Source organism: Aegilops tauschii, chromosome 2, assembly GCF_002575655.3.
Source record: "Aegilops tauschii subsp. strangulata cultivar AL8/78 chromosome 2, Aet v6.0, whole genome shotgun sequence".
Lineage (NCBI taxonomy): Eukaryota > Viridiplantae > Streptophyta > Magnoliopsida > Poales > Poaceae > Aegilops > Aegilops tauschii.
In genome coordinates, this window is record NC_053036.3 from 502,616,089 (window position 1) to 502,643,540 (window position 27,452).

A 27,452-nucleotide genomic window follows, 5' to 3' on the forward strand; every position below is an offset into this window, starting at 1 on the left:
ACGGCAAAAGGCTCCGGCAAAGTAGGCATCGGTAAAGAGCTTCTTTGCCATCTGCTTTTTGAAGCGGATGGCTAAGGGGCCTTTGCCGTCTGCCAGCGGACGGCAAAGGTCATGGCTCTTTGCCATCTGCTGGCAGACGGCATTGACTGGCTCTTTGCCATCTGCTAGCAGACGGCAAAGACTGGCTCTTTGTCTAGCAGATGGCAAAGACTGGCTCTTTGTCGTCTGCCAGCAGATGGCAAAGAGCCTATATTGCCGCATTTAATTCTGTTTTTTCTTATATCAATTCATTTTCACAGAAAATCAAACACACACACAGAGAGATATATATGACCAATAGTCATGAACACACAGTAGCAAGTTTAATCCATACATATACATAGTTTCATCAATATTACACAGTTTCATCCATAGGTAGCAAGTTTCACAAAGTCAAAACAAAAACTATAGACAAGCACTCCATATCTGAAATTACAAGAAATGACCTAAAACTAAATATCTATTTTCCTAAAAACTATCTTATTACTAAGATCTTCTCTGGACCTTCTTCTTTTCTTCCAACCTGCATAACAAAAACACTAAGAAAGAGAGAATGGGTTAGGAGTAGAAATGTAGCATTTCACTTGGTGAAATACAAGTTCAGTTTTTATGTAAGTTTAACACATGGAAAGCTGGAGAGCATGCTGAGAGTTTTCTTGCCTCAGGACCAGGGTAGCCACCAAGGGGCCAGCCAAGGGGCCAGTTCACATCCTTCTGGAGGAGAGTGTACTCCTGCTCAATTCCATACCTGTTTGGGTACAGAGATAGGCCTAATCAGTGCTAATCTATATTGTACAACTTATTATGTTCTCACGTGTGTATGTGTGTTAAGACACAAGAGCGCTACTACAACTTTTATATGAAACACTGCAACAACAAAAAACTTGAAATATCGACGGAGGTATTCGTACCATGTCTCCTCAGCTGCAACCTTCGAGGTGTTGAAGATCTTGGCAGCATTGTGCCTCTTGTTGGTGGGGATTGGAACACCTTGTGGTGTGTAGCAGTCGCACATAACCTACAAGGAGTAATAAATAGGAAAAGATCAACAAACCAACGACTTTGCGCCAAATACAGTAGAAACTTGGCCTCTGATTTAGCTGAAGCTTTTTTTTCTCAGCTCAAGTATTTAAGATTTGTGTTGGTCAAACAGTTGTCTGAAAGGCCAAGTTGTTTCTCTGAAGAGACAGTCTCATAAGCAATTAATTATGAGCCAAGTAGGTCAACTAGTGGAATTTCAGGGTGTTTACACAACAGGGCGCAAACACCTGGTTATTTTGTAAGCAAACCAGGAAAGTAGAAATACTGTAAGTAAAACGCTATACCAAAGTTTCTGTCAATTATGTTCGAGAGAGGGCACAAAAGGTGCAGTGTTTCCGCATGAGATAAAAATAGATGACGTGGACTTAGGTGTAGAAAATTACCACCCTCCAAAACAAACGACAGACCTTTTATATGCAACAAAGTAAAGAAGTTTACAAATTAACAGCTTGTCTGAATCTATTTCTAATGTGAGAAAGTAGGTTACTGAAATAACTTACATGCAGTTTATCAATAGGAATAGACATAAACAAGGTGATACATCCGTATTAAACTTGGATAAATAGGGCACCAAAGCAAAGAAAGTAGAACATTTGGTGTAAATATTTGTGGTTGTTCTTCCATTAGCAATGGTATCTACTTGGCAACAGCAAAAGGATGAAATTTAGCTACATAAATATTTGGTGTTTCTCCAAATTCTAAAGATGAAATAACTGAACATTGAAAGAATAGTAAAAAAATATACAAAGCAAGGATACACAAGCACACACAGCACACACACATGTAGGCAGAACTGGCCCAGCCATGGCCGCCGCGACATGGATTCCTCACTGCCGCCGCCGCGACATACATGGATCAGAGGTAGATGCATAGGAGAGGAGTGCATAGGGAGAGGAGTCGAGGGTTGGTACCATGAGCGTACGTGCGGGCCTGAAGCCGTCAAGGCGGGAGGCAAGTTGAAGGGCTCGGGGGTGGGGTGGGGGGCGTCTCTCTCTATGCTCGGCCCTGGTAGCTGCATGGCGCCGGAGATCTCGTGTATGGGCTGTAGCACGACCCTGGTGGCCGATGGGCTTGGCCGGCGCTGCTCTGGCGAGGGGCGTCACTCCGGCGAGGAGGAGGCCCGTGCGGCGAGGGGGAGGCCGGATCCGGAGTGGCCGGACCTCCTGCGGCCGGATCCGGGCGCGAGGCAGCGTGGGGCGGCGGTGGCGACGCGGGGACGCGGGCGGGGTGCAGGGGAGCTCGGTGCACGGCTCCCATGGTGGCGGCGGATCTCGAGGTTGGGGCGACGGGCAACGAGGCTTCCGCAGCGGGGCCGCGAGCCTGTGGGGAGGTGGCGGCGCAGGCGGTAGCGCGAGGCGGCGGGGCTCCTAGGTTCCGGTGAGGTGGCGGCGCGCACCGGCGGGCGGAGGCAAGGTGGCGCAGCAGCACGGGGTCGAGGGAGGCGGGGTCGGGCGGTGCTCGGTTATGGGGCAGGGGCGGAGAGAGAGGGGACAGAGATAGAGGAGGTGGGGGCAATGGTTTTCTTTTTACCCAAAAAAAAAGATAGCCACCCTCTTTGCCGTCCGCCAGCAGATGGCAAAGAATCTTTGCCTTCCGCTGGTGGACGGCAAAGAGGGTGGGGGTGGACCATTGCAGTGTACTGGCATCCGCCGGCACCTCTTTGCCGTCCCCTGGCAGATGGCAAAGATTCTTTGCCATCTGCCAGCAGACGGCAAAGAAATGACAGATGGCAAAGACCTTCTTTGTCGTCTGCCTGTTCTTTGTCGTCTGTTGTTTGGTAGCTGATGGCAAAGACCTTCTTTGCCGTCCGCAAGCAGACGGCAAAGTACCGGCAGACGGCAAAATCCCTGATTCCAGTAGTGATCTACTGTATTCCAACTTTACCATGGTTCATACCCCCCGATACTACCCATAGGTTCATCAAAATAAGCGATCAACACATAGAAAACAGAATCTGTCAAAAACAGGACAGTCTGTAGTAATATGGAAGTTTAGTAAACTTCTGTAACTCCTAAAATTATGAAATAAATGTGAAAATTTGAACAATTTGTACATAAGCAATGTGCAAAAAGTTTCAGACCCATTTGACCTTCCAGTAAAAAATGTAAAATCACGCGATACAGCCAAAGTTTCTGTTTTTGTTCTGCACATAGTAAACAAGAAATGTAATCATCCTAGAACCAAAGCTTGGCACATTATTTTTATAATACAATGGACATACACAAGGGGATAATTATTTACAGAGAAACTTCCATGAAAAATTGTACATTTTTTCCGTGAGCATGAACACAAGTGCTCAAGGTCGACCCTCACTTCTTCAATGCATAACTTTCCAATCACTTCTCTTTTTGAAAAAAAATAGTCATGAGAGGCAAGTAATTTTTTTGTATTTTCATTCTTTTAATTTTTTTTGTATGTTTCACCCACAACTAAACAGAAACAAAAAGGAAAAAACAAAATCTACTTAGTGGAGAAAGCAAACAAGCACACACGAGAATATCAACCCCACGCTATTGCTCCCCGGCAACGGCGCCAGAAAAGAGCTTGATAATCCCCAAGTGTAGGGAATCATCGTAGCAATTCCCAAAGGTGGAAGTGATAAGTATGGAGTGTCGAACCCACAAGGAGCTAAAGGTAAGATCAATATTCTCTCAAGTCATATCTGCCACTGATACGACTCTACGTACACCGAACATTTGCTTCCAACTAGAAACGGAAAATAAAACTATGTTGTGGGTATGAAGAGGATAACTTTGCATGGTATCGGAGAGCTAAAACGTAAAAGTAGGTGTTGTTATCATAAAGTTAGAGTATATTACTAAATATTATAAATAGCGAGTGTGGAATAATGATGGGTCGGTGTGCGGAATTGTCCTAGGCAATTGTTAACAAGACCGGTAGTCGTCATTGCAATTTCATATGAGGGAGAGGCACAAGCTAACATACTTTCTCTACTTGGATCATATGCACTTATGATTGGAACTCTAGCAAGCATCCGCAACTACTAAAGATCATTAAGGTAAAACCCAACCATAGCATTAAAGCATCAAGTCCTCTTTATTCCCATACGCAACAACCCCCTTACTCGGGTTTGTGTTTCAGGCACTCACCAACCCACTATAAGCGAATGATGAACGTATTGCAACACCCTACAGCGGGAATCCCTCATGCTTGCGCGACACAGAGGGCACCATAGGACAGCACCAAAATAAAACATACAAATCGTACCAATCTAGATCATCAATCAACCAAAGACAAGGGATATCTACTCAAAACATCATAGGAGGGCAACACATCATTGGATCATAATATGTGGCATAAAGCACCATGTTCAAGTAGGGATTACAGTGGGGTATGGGAGAGTGGACCACGTAAAATAGATGAGGATGTGATGATGATGGTGATGTTGATGAAGACGATCACCACAGCGATGATTCCCCTCCCGATGGCACTCCGGCGCCACCGAGAGAGAGGAGGAGAGGTTCTCCCCCTTGTGCTTCCTCCTCCATGGCCTCCCCCTAGATGGGGAGAGGTTCTCCCTCTTGTCCTTGGCCTTCATGGCGATGATGGCCCCTCCGGGGTCCTCCTCCATGGCCTCCGGTGATGATGGCCCCCTCCGGCAGTGTGCCAGAGAGGGCCTAGATTGATTTCTCGTGGCTACAGAGGCTTGCGGCGGCGGAACTTCTGATCTAGGTTATTTTCTGGGGGTTTCTGTATTTATAGGAATTTTTGGCGTTGGTTTCACATCAGGGGGGTCTTCGAGTCGTCCACGAGGCAGGGGCCCACGCCCAGGGGGGTGGGCACGCCCCCACCCTCGTGGACAGCCCGAGACTCTTCTGGCCAACTCTTTAGCTCCAGGGGCGTCTTTTGGTCCATAAAAAATCAAAAAAATTGGCACGTCAATTGGACTCCGTTTGGCATTCCTTTTCTGTAAAACTCAAAAACAAGGAAAAAACAGGAACTGGCACTGGGCTCTAGGTTAATAGGTTAGTCCCAAAAATCATATAAAATAGCATATAAATGCATATAAAACTTCTAAGATGGATAATATAATAGCATGAATACTTCATAAATTATAGATACGTTGGAGACGTATCAGGGACTACCTCCAAAACTTCATGGTACAGAATAAGGACCAGGAAATTGTCCTCCTGCCTTATCATCCAAAGTAAGTCAGTTCCAGACAACCCTTTCGTACATTTCAATCATTCCTTCTCGCTCATATGGTGAATAATTTGAGGTGTCTTTTCCCCGCAGCAACGGGTGTGCCGTCCTTATCGTTCTTTACCCGTGAGTCTCCCACGCCGTTTATTTCGACCCTTCCAGAGACTACGAGAAGAAGGACTACACCCACATAATGAATATTCTAGATGATGCTCTCCAAGGCTTCAGCATTAGAGGTGGCCACATGTAGATCAGGAAACAAAGGAACAAGAAGATGGGTTTTGCGCATAAAACTAACTTCTGCTGCATCCATGTCCCAAAACCAAGCAAGAAGGATGGATTCTACATCCTCCATCTCATGATTGAGTTCAGCACGGATCACCAAAAGCTTCGCATGAGAAGCAGAAATGATGATCATATCCACAAGTGGCTAGAATCTCATGGAGAAGCGGATTATAATCTTAGAGATGACTTCTTTCGCATCCAAAGGGACATTGCGACGATCATCATGAAAGAAGTCGTCGATGAGAAGGGGATGTTCCACCACGACCCTATATCGCGAGCTGACGTCCGAACTCGCGTAGGCATGCAACGTCAAGACCTCACACCGTTCAAGAAGCTAGGGTCCATCCTCGATGATATGGAAGGATGGAACTTCTAGTGATTTACGATGCCGATGATGATGATATGTGTCGGTTGAACGTGTATACTTTCTGTAGCGATGAAACTTTGTGATGTCCACGGTCCCTGCCGAACTTGCGTAACGCTACTTCGTTAGTTTGCGTACGATGACCTGCGTACCTCTAGTTAATTAGTTTGCGTACTGTATGTTGCATCTAGTTGCTAACCCTTTCTTTTTCGTGTTGCTCTAGTGTATTTTGTTGCATATGATTGTACATCCTCTTGATGAAGATGCATCTCTAACAGGTACCTAGTTTCTTGATGGCGAGATGGCTGTGCTATGTCGTGTACAAAGGGAAGGTTCCGGGGGTGTACAACGAGTGGCCTGAGTGTCAGGCACAAGTGAATGGGGTCTCGGGCGACAGCCATAAAGGCTTCAAAAGCAGACAAGAAGGAGAAGCTAGTTACTTGAGGTTCACGCTAGCGCGAGAGAGGACTCGTAACCACTGATACGTCTCCAACGTATCTATAATTTATGAAGTATTCATGCTATTATATTATCCATCTTGGATGTTTAATGGGCTTTACTATGCACTTTTATATTATTTTTGGGACTAACTTATTAACCCAGAGCCTAGTGCCAGTTTCTGTTTTTCCCTTGTTTCAGTGTTTCGCAGAAAAGGAATATCAAACGGAGTCCAAACGGAATGAAACCTTCGGGAAAGTTATTTTTGGAACGGAAGCAATCCAGGGGACTTGGAGTGCACGTCAGGGAATCAATGAGGAAGGCACGAGGCAGGGGGGCACGCCCACCCCCTGGGCGCGCCCTCCACCCTCGTGGGCCCCTCATGGCTCCCCTGACGTATTTCTTCCTCCTATATATACCAATATACCCTAAAACCTTCGGGGAACAGAATAGATCGGGAGTTCCGTCGCCGCAAGCCTCTGTAGCCACCAAAAACCAATCGGGACCCTGTTCCGGCACCCTGCCGGAGGGGGGAACCCTCACCGGTGGCCATCTTCATCATCCTGGTGCTCTCCATGACGAGGAGGGAGTAGTTCACCCTCGGGGCTGAGGGTATGTACCAGTAGCTATGTGTTTGATCTCTCTCTCTCTCGTGTTCTTGATTTGGCACGATCCTGATGTATCGCGAGCTTTGCTATTATAGTTGGATCTTATGATGTTTCTCCCCCCTCTACTCTCCTGTAATGGATTGAGTTTTCCCTTTGAAGTTATCTTATCGGATTGAGTCTTTAAGGATTTGAGAACACTTGATGTATGTCTTGCATGGGATACCCGTGGTGACAATGGGGTATTCTATTGATCCACTTGATGTATGTTTTGGTGATCAACTTGCGAGTTCCGCCCATGAACCTATGCATAGGGGTTGGCACACGTTTTCGTCTTGACTCTCCGGTAGAAACTTTGGGGCACTCTTTGAGGTTCTATGTGTTGGTTGAATAGATGAATCTGAGATTGTGTGATGCATATCGTATAATCATACCCACGGATACTTAAGGTGACATTGGAGTATCTAGGTGACATTAGGGTTTTGGTTGATGTGTGTCTTAAGGTGTTATTTTACTACAAACTCTAGGGCTGTTTGTGACACTTATAGGAATAGCCCAATGGATTGATCGGAAAGAATAACTTTGAGGTGGTTTCGTACCCTACAATAATCTCTTCGTTTGTTCACCGCTATTAGTGACTTTGGAGTGACTCTTTGTTGCATGTTGAGGGATTATTATATGATCCAATTATGTTATTATTGTTGAGAGAACTTGCACTAGTGAAATATGAACCCTAGGCCTTGTTTCCTAGCATTGCAATACCGTTTACGCTCACTTTTACTACTTGTTACCTTGCTGTTTTTATATTTTCATATTACAAAAACCTATATCTACCATCCATATTGCACTTGTATCACCATCTCTTCGCCGAACTAGTGCACCTATACAATTTACCATTGTATTGGGTGTGTTGGGGACACAAGAGACTCTTTGTTATTTGGTTGCAGGGTTGCTTGAGAGAGACCATCTTCATCCTACGCCTCCCATGGATTGATAAACCTTAGGTCATCCACTTGAGGGAAATTTTCTACTGTCCTACAAACCTCTGCACTTGGAGGCCCAACAACGTCTACAAGAAGAAGGTTGCGTAGTAGACATTAACCGCCGCCTCATGTACTGCATAGTTCCGCTCTCACTCATAGTGCTAGCTCTTTTCGCGTATACCATTGTTAGATGGATGACGTTGTAGTTGCAAGTATTCGAGACTTGCATGTATCGCTATTTTTGAGATGATGACGAGATACCACTTTGTGTTGGATGATGATTATGATGAGACGATGTATATGCTATGATTACATTTGTGGTCTCGCAGCCATTTGTATGTGTAGCATGATGACATTTGTATCTGTTAAAGATTCTTGTATAAAGCATGTTCATAGAAAACAAATATGCAGAAAAAATCAAAAACTACTAAAATTAGCAGTAGCGAGTGGAGAAAAGTTAGCAGCATCGTGACACTAGCAGTAGCGCGTCCAGACAAAGCGCGCTAGAGCTATTAGCAGTAGCGAGCTTCCACGCAGCACGCTGCTGCTACACTTGTATAGCAGTAGCACGGGCATGCACGCGCTGCTGCTATGGGTTAGCTGTAGCACCGGTCCCCGCGCTACTGATATACCTAGAACCGCGCTGCTGCTAGGCTTTTCCCTAGTAGTGTTTAAAGGGAACGGTTTCCTTATTTCATAATTTCAAGCCTTTACATGCCCAGCTGCAACAAGAGGAACTGAAAGAATACAATGTAAAAAGTAAGGAAGTAAGAAAAATATAGGATGGATATTGACATCGGGCTTTAGGAACCCGGGTCGCATCCTACCGCATGTCTGCACTTCCGGCCGTTGACCAGCTTGTAGTCACCAATGGTGGTAATTTAAGTAAGACTGGTGCAATCTCGGTCTTTTATGCGCTTCAGGCGTTTATTGGACAAGCCCCTTGAAGGAGGTCTTGCAGGAGTCTGCTTGTGTGGTTTTAAGCCACATTGATGAATTCAATCTTGCCGGCTCTTTGACAGAGACATGCTGATATCAAGGCTCGAAGCCACGTCGGTCCTCGGTCGATCTGTGCCGGCGTGTTGGTGAATTTTGCCTCCTCGGCGGCCGAGGGAATCTTGAATGTGAAATGATTCACCATGCAGACGTAGTGCCCCATCCAGAGAGGGCACGCAAGGTGCTCGTATCCCTACTTAGGGTGTGGGGGTATGTGGCTGAGGTGGATTTGTGCGGCCCGGGTGCGCTTCAAAGAGCTAGTAGTGCGTTTATCACTGCGGGGTGCCTCCTCAGACACCTGTACCTCGGCTTCAAAATCCGCGGTCTGCTCCTCAGTCGGGAGTGAGCGCTCGATGTTGCCATTGACTGTTATAACATCGCTGGTTTCTGGCATTTTGAGCTTGAGATAGGCATAATGCGGGACTGCGTTCAAGCGTGCAAAGGCTGTGCGGCCTAAAAGCGCGTGGTATCCGCTCCAGAAGGGGATGATGTCGAAGATTAACTCCTCGCTTCTGAAGTTCTCGAGCGAGCCGAAGACTACCTCCAGGGTTACTATTCCGGTGCAGGGGGCATCGATGCCTGGGATGACACCTTTAAAGGTGGTGGTGCTTGGCTTGATCCGGGATGAGTCGATGCCCATCTTCCTAACTGTGTCATCATAAATGAGGTTGAGGCTGCTGCCTCCGTCCATGAGGATGCGCGTCAGATGGTAACCATCGACGATTGGGTCTAGGACGAGAGCCACCGATCCGCCATGCCTAATGCTGGTCAGATGGTCATGCTTGTCAAACATGATCGGGCAAGCCTACCAGGGCTTGAACTTCGGGGCGATGATATGTCTCCAACGTATCTATAATTTTTTATTCTTCCATGCTGTTATATTATCATTCTTGGATGTTTTATAATCATTTTATAGTCATTTCTTCGTATTTTCTCTGCTAGATAGGAACTTTGGAGTGATTCTTCGTTGCACATTGAGTGATGGTTATATGATCCAATTATATTAGCATTGTTGAGAGATTGCACTAGCGAAAGTACGGACCCTAGGCCTCATTTTCAAGCATTGCAATAACGTTTTTGTGCCTGTTTACTATTTGCTACCTTGCTGTTTTTATTTATTCAGATTATAAAAATATATTTCTACCATCCATACTACACTTTTATCACCATCTCTTCGCCGAACTAGTGCACCTATACAATTTGCCATTGTATTGGGTGTGTTGGGGACACAAGAGATTTCTTATATTTGGTTGTAGGGTTGTTTGAGAGAGACCATATTCATCCTACGCCTCCCACGGATTGATGAACCTTAGGTTATCCACTTGAGGGAAAATTGTCACTGTCCTTCAAATCTCTGCGCTTGGAGGCCCAACACGAGTCTACAAGAAAAAAGTTGCGTAGTAGACATCAAGCTCTTTTCTGACGCCGTTGCCGGGGAGGCTAGGTAAGCGGCACTCACATCCCGTCAACGAAGCTCTTTTCTAGCGCCGTTGCCGGGGAGGTGAGTGCTTGAAGGTATATGTTTAGATCTTGCAATTGAATCTTTTAGTTTCTTGTTTTATCACTACTTTGGTTTGTAAAAGAAAACTACCAAAAAATGGAATTGAGGTTGCATCATATTATTCATCTTTATAATATCTTTCTTGAAAATGATGGATCAGAAAATTGTGCTCCATTCTTAGAACAAGAAGTCAATAAAATGTTTGGCACAAAATATTTGAATGATGAGCATGATTGCAATGTTGTTACTATGAATTCTTTGAATATCCATGATGCTAATGATATGCAAAGTTACAAGCTTGGGGATGCTATATTTGATGAAGATGATATTTTTACTCCCCCAAGTTTTGATGAGAAAATTTATTATGATAAAAGCATGCCTCCTATTTATGATGATTATATTGATGAAAGTTGGTTTGGAAGAGTGTCAACTCTAGGTACTAATGATCCCACTATTTTGGAGGGTGTTGAATCTTATTGTAATAATTATGAAAGTGGATTTGGAGAGGTCATGACTTTATTTACTGATGAATCCACTTTTTCAGAAGAGGTTTCAATTGATTACTATGAGAGAAAGGTTGATATCTATGATGATTATGGTGATGACATGTATGGTATAAAGAATAATGATAACCATGAAACTTGTCATCGTGATTTTAATTTTCACTCTCATGATAGTTATTTTGTTGAGTTTGCTCCGACTACTATTGATGAGAATACATTCGCTTATGTCGAGAGTAATAATTTTTTATGCATGTGGCTCATGAAAAGAATGCTTTATGTGATGGTTATATTGTTTAATTTCTTCATGATGCTACTGAAAATTATTATGGGGAAGGAACTCATGCTTGTAGGAATTGCAATAATATCGAGTTTCCTCTCTATGTGTTGAAAATCTTGAAGTTATGTTTGTTTTGCCTTCCTATGCTAGTTGATTCTTGTTCCATAAGTTGTTTGCTCACAAAATCCCTATGCATAGGAAGTGGGTTAGACTTAAATGTGCTAGTCATCTGCTTCATGATGCTCTCTTTGTGTTTCAATTCTTATCTTTTATGCGAGCATCATTGAAATCATCATGCCTAGCTAAAAGGCATTAAAGAAAAGCGCTTGTTGGGAGACAACCCAACACTTTTACCTACTATTTTTGTGTGTTCACATGATTAGGCTACTGTAGTAATCATGTTTTATTACTTTTGTTTCAATAAAGTGCCAAGTAAAGCCTTTGGGATCATGTTGGGTGATAGTTGATTTGATCTAGCTGAAAAACAGAAACTTTTGCGATCACAAAAATAATTTTTATTTTTAATAGAAGAGTGATTTTGAGTTGATTCTTTTTCCAGAAGATTAATATGAAAATTTCTCACGTGGTCCTAATTTTTTTCATAATTTTTGGAGTAGCAGAAGTATGGTTTGAGTACAGATTACTAGAGACTGTTCTGTTTTTGACAGATTCTGTTTTCAATGTATAGTTTGCTTGTTTGCTAGTTTCTATGGCTTATATTGCTCAATATAAATTGTGTAAATGATATGCTACAGTAGGAATTGTGTGGAAACAATTATTAATCTTGTCTTTGACAGTACCAAGGTGAAATGGTTTGCTCTTTATCATACTAACCTATCTCACGAAGTTCCGTTAAGTTTTGTGTGATTGAAGTTTTCAAGTTTTGGGTGAGATGTCGATATGAGAAGAATAAGGAGTGACAAGACCCTAAGCTTGGGGATGCCCAAGGCATCCCAATGTAATATTCAAGGAATATCCTAGCAACTAAGCTTGGGGATGCCCCGGAAGGTATCCCCTCTTCCGTCTTCAACATTATCGGTAACCTCACTTGGAGCTATGTTTTCATTCGTCAGATGATATGTGTTTTGCTTGGAGCGTCAATTAATTTTGTTAGGATTTGCTTGCTGTTATTTAGAATAATGTTTTGCATCTTTCTTTTCAATAAAAATATCAAGTATAGCATTTGCCATGCTTGTTTTGCAAGTCTACATGTTGTTGTTTCAAAACAGAAAGTTTATCGCTGTTGCAAAAATTCCCTAGAAAAGTCATAATGCGATAAAATGTTGAAACTTTTTGCATAGTAAGCTATGATAAATTTTCTACAGTGTGGTAAAATTTTCATAATTTTTGGAGTTAAATAAGTATTCATACTCTTGCATTCTTTACAGACCGTACTGTTTTGGCAGATTGCTATTATGTTTGCATTGTTTGCATATGTTTGCTTGTTTAATGATTATATTTGAGGATAGGAGTGTTAAATATGCATAGGAATTTAGTATGCAATGTTCAATAATAAATTTAGTGATTTGCTACAGTAGAGAATGATAAGGTTTTTGCATTGGTTTATACTAACTTATCTCACGAGTTCTTGTTGAGTTTTGTGTGGATGAAGCTCTTGAGATTTAGGAAAACTGTGGTACGAGAGGATTAAGGAGACACAAAAGCTCAAGCTTGGGGATGCCCAAGGCACCCCAAGATAATATTTCAAGGATTCTCAAGCATCTAAGCTTGGGGATGCCCCGGTAGGCATCCCACCTTTCTTCTTCAAAAATTATCGGTTAGTATCGGTTGAGCCTAAGTTTTTGCTTCTTCACATGATGTGTGCTATTCTTAGAATGTCATTTTATTTTGTTTTTGCTTGATTTTTTTAATAAAATTCTTAGATTTTAAAGTTTTTTTGAATAAGATAGAGTCCTCACATAGCTATCTATTTACTTAACTACTCATTTGATCTTCACTTATATGTTTTTGGAGTAAATTGTCATTTGCTCTCTTGCTTCACTTAGATTATTTGAAAGTTAGTAAAATTTTCAATAAATTCTCTCTTGCTTCACTTAAATTAATTTGAGAGAAAGAAATATTATTCTTATGATCTTCACTCAGATTTGTTTGAGTTTATCGAAAGCAACACATGAAAATTAGTTCCAAAGTGATAGATATCCAAGGAGCATATAATAAAAACTTTCATGAAGATCATTGGACAAAATAAATTTGATTCTTTGTAATAGTTTTGAGATATGATGATGTGATATGAGAGTCATGTTGATGAGTAATTATGATTTAGTAAGAATATTGGTGTTAAGGTTTGTGATTCCCTATGCAAGCACGAAAGCCAATAGTTATGCAATGAAATTACATCCTACTTGTGGTGCATTATTCGGTGTTAATTACGCTTAATGCTCGCTTATGAGATTATTCGTTCCTTGGTTGGTCGCTTCTCAATCTTTTGCTAGCCTTCATTTTGCAATAAGTATGGTCACTACTTGTGCATCCAAAATCCTTTAAACCAGTTTTGCCACATGAATCCACTATATCTACCTATATACGGTATTCTTTTGCCGTTCTAAGAAAATTTGTATGTGCCATCTCTAATTTTCAAAATAAATTTCTCTTTTGTGTGCTCGTACCGCTCGCGAGGCGGCGAGGGGTGGCTAATAGTTTCCATGCTAGATGTGTTATTCTCACGATGAGTGTTTATTCACTTGTCATTGCACGAGAGTAAGGCAAAGGTATTAGGGATGCCCAATCCCGAAATGAAAAATGAATTTTCTTTATTTTTTCAAATAATAAATTCCTTGGAAAGTGTTGGTATGGTGGGCACCCGTGGATACGGTTAGCCATGGAAAGTGAAAGTATGGTGGAAGAAGGAATAAACTTTATTTTCTGTTTCGGAACCGCCTATGATATATCTAGCATGGAAAGTGTTGGGAGCTCTAAGTCATTTTCGTTGGTGGGAAAAGTATGCCTCTCAAAATGTTTTTATCTCTCAATTTTCGCTTTGAGCTCTGGCACCTCTACAAATCCCTACTTCCCTCTGCGAAGGGCCATTCTTTTGCTTTATGCAATTTTTATTTTTAATTTGAATCTCCATCTTCTCTTATAAAGCACCAACTGGGGAACTATGATCATACTCAAGCATTGGGTGTAGCTAATATGCGAGTGTGTTTCATGAATGGATCAATGATTACGCATGATGGGCTAGGGATAACTTATTTTAGCGTTGATATTTTGAATGACATGGTTGCTTGTTGGTATGCTTGAGTATTAAAGTCCTCATGTCAAAACTAGACTATTGCTTTGAACCATATAGAAGTCCAAATGTCCATGCTATAAATAAAAGAATATGAGATGACATGTTAGGCAGCATTCCACATCAAAAATTCTGTTTTTATCATTTACCTACTCGAGGACGAGCAGGAATTAAGCTTGGGGATGCTGATACGTCTCCAACGTATCAATAATTTTTTATTGTTCCATGTTGTTATATTATCATTCTTGGATGTTTTATAATCATTTTATAGTCATTTTATATCATTTTTTGGTACTAGCCTATTGACATAGTGCCAAGTGCCAGTTGCTGTTTTTTGCATGTTTTTTACATCGCAGGAAATCAATATCAAACGGAGTCCAAACACCGCAAAACTTTTTGTGGATTTTTTATGGACGAGAAGACCACCAATGGGCTAGAGTAGCACCTGGGGGGTGCCCTGAGGGGGGCGCAACCCACCAGGGCGCGCCTGGGGGCCTAGGCGCGCCCAGGTGGGTTGTCCCAAATATTTCAAAAACACTCGAGGTTAACCTAGATCAGAAGTTCCGCCACCACAAGGCTCAGTAGCCACCGAAAACAAATCTAGACCCTGTTCCGGCACCCTGCCGGAGGGGGGAATCATCTCCGGTGGCCATCTTCATCATCCCGGTGGCCACCATGATGAGGAGGGAGTAGCCCACCCTCGGGGCTGAGGGTTTGTACCAGTAGCTGTGTGTTTAATCTCTCTCTCTCTCTCGTGTTCTTAAGATGTCACGACCTTGCTGTATCGCGGGCTTTGTTAATATAGTCAGATCATATGGTGCTTTCACTTGTCTATCTTGTTGTGATGAATTGAGTTTTTTCCTTTGTGATTTCGTTGTTATCGGATTGAGTACTTTTATGGATTTGAGAGCACTTGATATATGTCTTGCATATGAATACTCGTGGTGACAATGGGGTATTGTATTGATTCACTCGATATATGTTTTGGCACTCAAATCACGGATTCCCAAGGTGACATTGGGGTAATCTACGCAAAGGGGTTGATGCACGTTGTTGTCTTTGTTTCTCCGGTAGAAATCTTGGGGCACTCTTTGAAGTTCTTTGTGTTGGATTGAGTATTATGAACCTGAATTTTCTTTGGTGTTATTTTAGTACGAACTCTAGGATGGATCGAACGGAAAGAATAGCTTTGTGTTATTTTAGTACGAACTCTTGAATAGATTGAACGGAAATAATAGCTTTGAGGTGGGTTCGTACCCTACAAACATTTTCTTCGTATGTTCTTTGCTAGATAGGAACTTTGGAGTGATTCTACGTTGCACGTTGATGTAACGCCCACGATGCGGCTATATCTCCCACGTGTCGAGGCACGACTTAGAGGCATAACCGCATTGTGGTTTTGTCGCAAGAAGGGTCATCTTCACACAATCCCATGTAATGAACAAGAATGGGATAAAGAGTTGGCTTACAATCGCCACTTCACACAATACATAAATATAATTCATACATCATCCAAAATACACACATATAGACCGACTACGGTCAAAATCCAGATGAAAATAAGACAACCCCAAATGCTAGATCCCCGATCGTCCCAACTGGGCTCCACTACTGATCATCAGGAAAAGGCACATAGTAACGACCACGTTCCTCATCGAGCTCCCACTTGAGATCAACCCCATCATCTGCACTGGCATCGTCGGCACCTGCAACTGTTTTGGTAGAATCTGTGAGTCACGAAGACTCAGCAATCTCACACCCGCGAGATCAAGACTATTTAAGCTTATAGGGAAAGATGGTGTAATGAGGTGGAGCTGCAGCAGACATAAGCATATATGGTGGCTAACATACGCATAAGAGCGCGAGAAGAGAAGCAACGGAACGGTCGTGATCTAGCAATGACCAAGAAGTGATCTTGAACTCCTACTTACGTCATTCATAACTCAAACCGTGTTCACTTCCCGGACTCCGCCGAGAAGAGACCATCACGGCTACACACGCAGTTGATGTTTTTTAATTGGGTCAAGTGACAAGTTCTCTACAACCGGATATTAATAAATTCCCATCTGCCTCGTAACCGCGGGCACGGCTTTTGAAAGATAATACCCTGCAGTGGTGTCCCAACTTAGCCCATCATAAGCTCTCATGGTCAACGAAGGATAAACCTTCTCCCGGAAAGACCCGACCAGTCTCGGAATCCCGGTTTACAAGACATTTCGACAATGGTAAAACAAGACCAGCAAAGCCGCCCGAATGTGCCGACAAATCCCGATAGGAGCTGCACATATCTCGTTCTCAGGGCACACCGGATTGTCCAAGCTTCCGATAGGCCAGACCAGAGTTGCCCCTGGTGGCCACCGGCGACTGACAGGTTGGACCAATACTCAGAGGAGCACTGGCTCGGGGGTTTAAAATAAAGATGACCCTCGGGCTCTAGAAAACCCGGGGGGGAAAGGCTTAGGTCGCAAATGGTAAAACCAAGGTTGGGCCTTGCTGAAGGAGTTTTATTCAAGGCGAACTGTCAAGGGGGTCCCATAAATCACCCAACCGCGTAAGGAACGCAAACTCAAGGAACATAATCCCGGTATGACAGAAACTAGGGCGGCAAGAGTGGAACAAAACACCAGGCATAAGGCCGAGCCTTCCACTCTTTACCAAATATATATAGATGCATTAATTAAATAAGAGATATTGTGATATCCCAACATATCCAGGTTCCAACATGGAACCAACTTCAACTTCACCTACAACTAGCAACGCTATAAGAAGGGCTGAGCAAAAGCGGTAACTTAGCCAAACAACGGTTTGCTAGGAAAGGATGGTTAGGGGCTGACATGGAAATATGGGAGACATGATATAGCAAGTGAATAGGTAACGCAGCATGGCAATAGAGCGAACGACTAGCAAAGCAAAGATAGAAGTGATTTCGAGGGGTGGTCATCTTGCCTGCAAGGTTCTCAGAGTTGTCGAAAGCTTGATCCTCGTAAGCGTACTCAACAGGTTCCTCGTTCACGAACTCGTCTCCCGGCTCTACCCAAGACAAGAACACAAGCAAACGGAACCACAATCAATCACGAGAAATGCACAAGCAACATGATGCAAAACATGTATGATATGCGAGATATGATATGCGATGCATATGCGTGCTCCGGAAGGAAAATGATGAACAAGGCAGTAACTTGGCAAACCAAGCATTCCACTGGAAAGATGAGATGATTTCGGTCGATATAAAGATCACCGGAAACGGATGTACGGTTTGCAAATGGCAAGCAAAACAAGAATGACACGAATCTGTGATTAACAGCATGATAGCACTTAGAATACATCAAGAAACTATGCTACGGCACTCCAACATAGCAACAAAGCATATGAAAGTAAACTACAGGAGATGCTTGACAAAAGATGAACACTGAGCTACGGCTAGATCACAACATAACAAGCTCAAACAAGCATGGCAAAAGTGCAAAAGATAAGTGAAATTACAGGACATGGCAGAAAACAGCATCAGGTAGCAATGTTCAGAGCACGAAAACAACATGCTACAGGAAGTTAACATAGGAAAACAAGGCATGGCATGTGTTCTACTAAATGCATATGACAAAAGTCCCTTACTGACCATAAGTCAAAAGGACCAGAAGATATGATGGCAAGCATATTAACATAGCAAGTTTCGTTAACAGGTTTCAGACTTAGCAGAAAAACAGAGCATGGCAGAAACATTAATATGTAGGCCTCTTTGTGAGCTTGATGCACTCACTACAGAGCTATGCATGACAAAAAAATCATACCTATAGCAAGATGACATGTTATGAAGCTAACCATGGCAAGAACAAATGCATAGCATGTATGGATCAACTACAACAAGCTTGGCAAAAATGAATATCATGTTAAGAATCTGCCAGAAATATTTTATAGCAAACATAGAGCAATATTGAGTCATGCTATGGTACTCCATAATTGCAAACAAGGGCAGGAGTGGATCAATTACAACTATAGCTACAAAACATCCTTACTGAACATCTCCAAAATATGCATGGATCTCTCTGTAGCATCAAGTTTACATGGCAACAAAATAACAGCAGACAAAGACTTGGAGAAATTACTAAGTCCCTGAAATCAGAAACATTACGGAGCCTAGTTTGCATGCTTGTGCTAGTCACCACAGAGACCACAAAATACAGGGCATACACTATTGGAAAGATGACATGGCATACAACAAAACACATGTAGAGCTCATGCCCATAAGATGCACAGATTAAAATATACAAAAATGACAAATCTCCAAGTTCTGATAAGAACCAGCAGATAACAGCAACTAGCACTCTTGCAACAGAGATTTGGGCATCAAGACGGCCTCTAATGAACATGGTGCAATTGAACAAAATTAAGAGCATCACGAGACAAACAATTTGACATATCACACGCGCGAAACGGAGCTATATGCAAAGAGTTATGCAATGTTGAACAGGGGCACATATTGTAAAGATTCAAAGACTTGGCAATTTTCAGGGTTCGGGAAAGTCAACCGTACGGGAGCTCTACCAGATCTGGATCGGGGCCGGGGCCGAGCGACGCTCGCCGGAGCTCGGGCGGAGCCGGCCGGAGCTGCGGGAGGAGGAGGCCGGTGGCCGGCGACGGGAGAGGAAGGAGAGGAGGCCGGTAGGGAGGACGGCGACGCGGGACCCGGCGGGAGGCGCGACGGCGACGCGGGCAGGCGGCGGCGATGGCCGGCGACGGCGGCGCCGGAGGCGAGGCGCGGGAGGCGGGCGGGCGCGCGCGGGCGGGCCGGCCTCGGGCCCGGCGGGCCGCGGCGGCGCGGGGCGCGGTGGCGTGCCATGTGGCGGGCGCTGGTTCGCCGGGCGCGGCGGCGGGGAGATGTCCGGAGGGCGCCGGACACGTCCGGTGGCGGCGGGGGAAGTTACGGTTTGGGGGACTGCGAATGTTTTTCGGGAGGGCTCACATATAAATAGGTAGAGGGAGCTAGGAGGCTCCAAATAAGGTGCGGTTTTCGCCCACACGATCGTGATCGAACGACCTACAGCATGGAAGAGAGTTTGGTGGGTTTTGGGCTGGTTTTTAGGGGGGTTTTGCTGCAAACACCAATGGATTCTGCGGATGCCCGGTTAACCGATGGAGTACCAAACGACCTCCAAATGGAACGAAACTTGACCGGTGGTCTCCTGGTGGTATATTAAGGCCACTTGAGAAGCCTCGGTCCATTCCGAGAACGTTTGACACCCGCACACGAAAGAAAACAAGAGGGGTGCACTGGAGGAGATGGGAGCACCGGATTGCAAAACGGACAACGGGGAAAATGTTCGGATGCATGAGACGAACACGTATGCAAATGCAATGCACATGATGACATGATATGAAATGCATGACATGAACAAAATGCAAAACGAAAGACAAAACCCGACCACGGAGGGAATATCATAACACATAGCCGAAAATGGCAAGAGTCGGAGTTACAAATATGGAAAGTTACATCCGGGGTGTTACAGTTGAGGGATGGTTATATGATCCAATTGTATTAGCATTGTTGAGAGATTGCACTAGCGAAAGTACGGCCCTAGGCCTCATTTTCAAGCATTGCAATACCATTTTTGTGCCCGTTTACTATTTGCTACCTTAATGTTTTTATTTATTCTGATTGTAAAAATACATTTCTACCATCTATATTACACTTCTATCACCATCTCTTCGCCGAACTAGTGCACCTATACAATTTGCCATTGTATTGGGTGTGTTGGGGACAAAAGAGATTTCTTGTATTTGGTGGCAGGGTTGTTTGAGAGAGACCATCTTCATCCTATGCATCCCACAGATTGATAAACCTTAGGTCATCCACTTGAGGGAAAGTTTCCACTATCCTACAAAACTCTGCGCTTGGAGGCCCAACACGAATCTACAAGAATAAAGTTGTGTGGTAGACATCATGCGACTGGATCCAACGCATAGAGATCCCAAAGTACTCACTTCCTCTCCCTTGTAGGGATGTGAGTAACGTATATCATGTTGACCTCGGTTACCTCATCGGGAAACTTCTTTTGGCCTCCATTATTGGGCCGCCATGGTTTTGGGTTTACCCTGTCGTGACCTTGCCATCTTATTTGAAGACCCGGCAATTACTGTTAGTGTGGGTTGCTGGTTTGTCCTGGCTACCGTGGATTTGGCACGGCCGGTCCAGGATCCTGTCGAGCTGGCTAGGTGATACGTCCATTTTGCATCATGTTTTTATGTTGATATTTATTGCATTATGGACTTTTATTACACTTTATGATACAATTCTTATGCCTTTTCTCTCTTATTTTGCAAGATTTACATGAAGAGGGAGAATGCCGGCAGCTGGAATTCTGGACCGGGGGAGGCTTAAGTAAATGATGTATGCATGCCCCAATCCTGAGATCTCAAGAGAAATTATTATGCAGAATTTTTATGCTCGGCGTTCTCGTAACGATCAATCCATGCTCGATACTTCTTGTACTGGTTCTTTTATGAAGAAGACTATTGAATGCAGATAGGATCTTTAGGAAAGAATTAAATGCAACTCTGAAGATTGGGAACTCGACAAAGGTAAAGAGTCAGCTATAAGCTTGAGTTTCATTGTGTTAAATCTTTTATGGATACCGATGCTTTTCATAAATTTAGCACTAAGTATGGACTTGACTCTAAGATAGTAGCTTCTTTCTGTGAATCATTTGCTACTCATGTTGATTTCCCAAAGGAGAAGTGGTTCAAATATCATCCCCCCATTGAAGTGAAAGTAGAAGAACCTACTAAAGCTAAAGAAGAAACTATTACTTATAGTGATACTCCAGTTATTCCTACTGCTTATATTGAGAAACCCCGTTTTCCTGTAAGGATAAAAGAACATGGTAAGGTTTCAACTGTGGTCAAAAAAGCTATATTAGAACACCTACACCCTTTGAACAAATTAAAGTTGAACCTAAGGTTGCTATGGTTAAAGATCTCTTGGTTGATAAGATTGATGGGCATGTTATTTATTTATGTGATGAAGCCACTAGAATTGCTAAACCTGATGATAAAGATGAAAATAGACCTATTGTTGGCATGCATGTTGTCTCTGTTAAAATAGGAGATCATTGCTATCATGGCTTATGTGATTTGGGTGCTAGTGTTAGTGCTATTCCATTTACCCTATATCAAGAAATTATGAATGATATTGCACCTACTAAGATAGAAGATATTGATGTTATAATTAAGCTTGCTAATAGAGATGCTATGAAACCACTTGGGATTGTTAGAGATGTTGAAGTATTGTGTGGGAACATAAAATACCCTACTGATTTTCTATTTCTTGGTTCCCCACAATATGATTTATGTCCCATTATATTTGGTAGACCTTTCCTGAATACGGTTAATGCTAAGATTGATTGCACTAAGGAAACTATCAGTGTTAACTTTGGTGATGTGTCTCATGAGTTTAATTTCTCCAAAGTCCGTAGACAACCTCGTGATGAAGAATTACCTAGTAAGGATGAAATTGTTGGTCTTGCTTCTATTGTGGTGCCTCCTACTGATCTGCTAGAACAATATTTGCTCGACCATGAAATGATATGCAAATGAATGAAAGAAATGAAATAGATAAGATATTCTTCAAACAAACACCTATTTTGGAACATAACTTGCCTATGGAGACTCTTGGAGATCCTCTTCCACCCAGGAGTCACTACAAAAAAAATACACTTCCGTGATGATACATGTTTGTCACAGTAGTTCGCGTTTTTTGTCATGCATGTACATCCATGACAAATTTATGACAGAATCAAGATAGTCATACCTGTGCTGTCGTAGAAGTGTTCCATGGCATTACCAAAATTATCATCACGGAAGTGTCCACTTCCATGACAATAAATTGCGCGTCACAGAAGTGCTTTCGTCAAGGGTGACCGACACGTGGCATCCACCGTAACGGAATGCCGTTAAGCTATCGGGTCGGGTTTTGGATCTGATAACCCGTTAACAGCCCCGACCAATGGGGATTTTCCACGTGTAAAATCATCATTGGCTAGAGGAAACACGTGTCGGCTCATCGTTGGGACAGATGTCATCCACTCACAGGACAGAAGGCGCCTATGATACGTCGACACGTGGCATGGCCCAACAGTGGCCCATTCCTGTGAAAAGGCCAGCCCGTTTGACTTGGTCAAAAGCTGGCAGGCCGTTCCATGGAAAGCCTGTTAACGGCCTGTTCGCATATAGCCCATTTACAGCCCGCTAACCCAAGGCCCGTTACGCCCTATCCGAATTAGGCCCAGTAGCGTCATCTGGGCCATCCAATATGATTCTAGCCCGTTTTCACTTCTGGCCCATGTATAGTCCATGACGTCTCTTCGGCCCATATGAGGCCCTTTGTAACTCTTGGCCCATTAGCGGCCCGTAATGAACAGTGTATTACTTTACACCCATTAACGGCCCGTGGTGAAACTGGCCCGTAATCAATAGTGTATCACTTTATACCCATTAAGGGCCCGTTATTCCGTTGGGCCGTTTCCAGCCCAAGTTAACTTTCGGCCTTCTGAGGGCCCATTTATTCTTGGGCTCATTTGCAGCATTCGGTTACTTACGGCCCGTTACTGTCATTTTCTGCTTGTGGGCCAAATTCAGCCCGTCGTTAGAATCGGCCCGTTTGTGGACCGTTAGTCTGTTGGGCCATTTTCATAGCATCACCAAATACGGCCTATTAACGGCACGTTATGGTCAGCCCATAAAACGTACGATTCCCATTAAAGGCCCGTCTACGGCCCATTAAAGGCCCGTACAAGACCCATAAATGAGTCGGCGGCCCGTGGATCCTACGAGACGTAGACGGCCCATGGATCCTACGAGACGTAGAAGGCCCATGGATCCTACGAGACGTACAAGGCCCATGGATCCTACGAGACGTAGAAGGCCCATGGACCCGACGGCCCGTGAAGGGCCATGGTCGGGCGAGTTGGCCCCCGTTTGAACGATATAGCATATTCAAAGAATTATCCTACTCAATACTATACAACAAAGAGATCAAGGCATAGAAAGGTAGAATAATCCTACACTATACAATAAAGAAATTACAGCCGATTATACCCACTGGGCATTATGGTTCGGCACAGGTGATAATAAAGCATACACAAACAGCAAATTACATACACTGGGCAAATATAGCTCATACATCATGGACGCGCATCAACTTAACTCCATTTGAACTATAATCTCTTCAGAAAATAGGATTGGCCGGATTCAAATAGCACAAATTTCACTCTGCAAAATCTCCAATTCCTTCATGGTTACCTCAGTGTCTTGTTTCATTTTTTTGACTCCTGCATCTAATACCTGCATGTCCAGTCTCAACTTGTTGATTATACGTTGACAATCATGTACACGTTGTCTTGCCACCTCTAGTTGATGCTCGAGAACATCAGCACATTCCAATTCCAATCCATAATCATTCGGTAACGGCCATGCCGCACTGCTCGCAGATCTTTGTGTTGATGTCACTTCATCCTGAAATGTTTCTGTAAGTACACATGACTAGGGCAAAAATATAGTTACAACAGTGAAGCGAACAAGACACTATTTTGTACTACATGGCAAAACAGGACTAACAATAATGTTAGACGTCACTTTCAAAAAAAATGTTACACGTCATGAAGCATAAGCAAGTGATATTTTAAAAATTATAAAAAGGATAGTTTGTGCAGCCTGCATACAGAAATCCCTCTTAGCTCACCAGAGGAGCATGATGTTGGGGCCCAATCGAAAACACAGACAAGTTACAAATTTAGACAGCATGTTGCGTATAAGTAAGCAAGCAGTTGGCCATTCTATGCCTCAATCAAAGTCTTAGGGAGCATAATGAACAGCAGAGGGTTTCATACAAACATACTACAGCAGGCAAAACTATGCAATCATTAGCGTAGTATAAACTAGATTGTGAGCCTCATGCAATAATAGTTGGTTAATAGACTTCAAAGCTTCAGGCACACTTCGGTAGAGTAATTAAATGGTAAGGCCTTTAATTATGTCAACTAATAGTGATACAAGTACCAAACATCAGGCATGATTATTTGGGCATCTCATTATCTGAGGACAAATAAAGCAATTGAAAAGAGAAAATTAACTATGCCTAAAACAAACAAGGAATTGAACTGTTTCGTTGCATACAGTGACTTACCTTAGCAGGTTGAAGAGGCTCAGCGCAGCTCCTACTTCTCTTGCAAGGCTCCTTCCTAACATCTTGTACTTGGAAATCCTCAATCTTATCTTCATTGCACCCCCTCTGCAAGGTGACGCAAACTAGTTACTCGTCTCCTTGGAAGATAAATACGCATACTTTCCTGTCTGTGAACACAAAAGGATGAGATTATAACAAAACAAACCACATAATGAAACATGCCGCATCTCTTGCACTAGCACACAATGAAATGATCATTTACTATGTCTGCACTATGTAAAAACTAGGCATACCTTCGAACTGGATCTCCAGGTACTCTTGGAGAGCCTACTGTAGTGTACAGCCAAACCTTTATGTCACCTATGAGTTAGACAAGGCCCCACTACAGCAGCCCTTAGTGTTTAAATCGTTGACAAGCTCTGTTAGAGTGTTAGGTCAAGAACAACAAGTAATCAAAGCAAACAGTCCTAGTATGGATGGCTGATGCAAACAAGCAATTGAACAGATGTGTGAGTAAATCTTACATATCAAGAAAAGAAGCAAAGAAGGAGGCTTAAAGACCATCACTTGACTGACCAGATTTAAGGGGCATTTAAACATCATGTGCAACGTATGAACTAACATAAACATTGCATATTCCAGATTCTACAATGGAATGCACATGTATTAGGTTATGCCATGTATGATGATGCCTAAATGTACAGATAGCAGGCAGGAGTGATTCATCATTGCACGCACAATTGAATTGCAGGTTAAGGGCCAGTTCGATTCCGCCTTTTCAGGGCATATTGTCAAAATAAGCCATAAAAGATGTAAAGAAGTCATTTTTGAGTTATGGGCTTGGGCTTAACTAATTTCACTTTGGAGGGGGGTGTTTCGGGTAGAACCTCACTAAAAATTGAAGGGAAGGGGAATAGTGAAATGACTCTGTTGTCTACCTATATTACACTCAAAATGCAACTGCTGACGCCCGTGTCACACCTGACCCTCAAGTAAAAACAAACACGCAAGCATTCATTGCCCTGCCCGCTTGCATCTCCTCTCCCCTTTCCCTCTACCTCGATCCCCTGCCTGCAGCACTAGGGTTCCTCCAGCGAGCCATCGCCACTGGTCCCATCTGGCCTGGTCCTCGACGATGCTATGTCCAGCTAGGCTACATGGCCGGCGGGTAGGGGCAAATCTCCCTGGCTGCTCCTCCCTCTGGCGCCGGCCCTCATTCTCATGGTCTCCAGCAGCTGCTCCATTGTGGTTCGTCCAACGCACTACTCCGGCGGGCACAACTACGGCTGATGCCACACTGCGGCAGAAGGCACCTTATTCCCCCTCCCCTCCTCCCAGGCCATGGCCTTGAGGTGCTGTTGAAGGATGAGCTCATCCAACAAGGTGAGGATCTCCTCTGATTTTTGGCCAAATTTTCATTCTGATCCACTATACGATGAATTGCTATGAGCTGCTTCTGCTGCTGCTATATGATGCATTGCTATGAGCTGCTCCTGCTGCTGCTATATGATGAATTGTTATGAGCTGCTGCTGCTGTATGATGAGTTGCTATGAGCTGCTGCTGCTGCTATATGATGAATTGCTATGAGCTGCTGCTGCTGCTGCTATATGATGAGTTGCTCCAAGCTGCTCCTGCTGCTGCTATATGATGAATTGCTATGAGCTGCTCCTGCTGCTGCTATATGATGAATTGCTATGAGCTGCTCCTGCTGCTGCTATATGATGAATTGCTATGAGCTGCTGCTGGTATATGATGAATTGCAGACTGCTGCTGCTGTATGATGAGTTGCTATGAGCTGCTGTTGCTGCTATATGATGCTTTTAGGTGGTGCTGCTATACGATAATAACCAGCCACTTGGACCATCGAATTTTAATAAATAATTGTTCTTCATTTAAATGTGGGTCATGCGTTCTTCGTTTAAATTAGGCAATGGGATCTCTATGAAAAACATTGACCAAAGTAGATTGTTCCAAGTAGATGGTATCTTTGTATTTTCATTTTGAGCAAATAGTGATGGTCTGTTTTCCTATCATATTAATTACTGCACTAGGTTCAATTTGTGATGTTTGCAAGTCAAATTAATGCAATCTAGACTTTCCACTGATCATACCAAAGATAAGCTGAAAACGCAATGAAAAGAACTAGTTGGCTTATTAGATGGAGCTTATATTCACAGGTGCTTATTTTCTTAGGATAACTCGTAATAACTGTCCCTAAGAAACTTGGCCAATAGAACTGGCATACAAATAGCATGTCACGATGATTGCAATGGAGGAGTGACGTACCATAGCACACTGTATAGGCTCACCGCTGCCTCTCCTTTTTTTGGGATGTTCCATGAAATTGCCACATACATCTTGTACCTTTTCGTTGTGTAACCCTATCTGCAAGTTGACACGGCTAATTTCAGACATCTCTACATGATAATACATTGCATATCCCTTGCGCATATTTAAACCACCAATTAACGATTGTGTGCGTACCATAAACTAGCCATGACTCTGTATGCTGGACTAGCAGGCACTCTAAGGGAGCCTAATGTAGTGCACTGGAATTCCTACATGCCACCTACGATTTTGTGTAATGTACTGCCCCTATTCCTAAATATATGTCTTTGTAGAGATTCCAGTATGGACTACATGCATATGTATATAGATGCATTTTCGAGTGTAGATTCACTCATTTTGCTCTGTATGTAGCCTATAGTGGAATCTCTATAAAGACTTATATTTAGGAACGGAGGTATGAGGTAGTATCATGTATGACATCTACATATCTAATTTAGCAGCCAGTAGTAGAAATCATTGTCTGCACAAAGGGATTACTG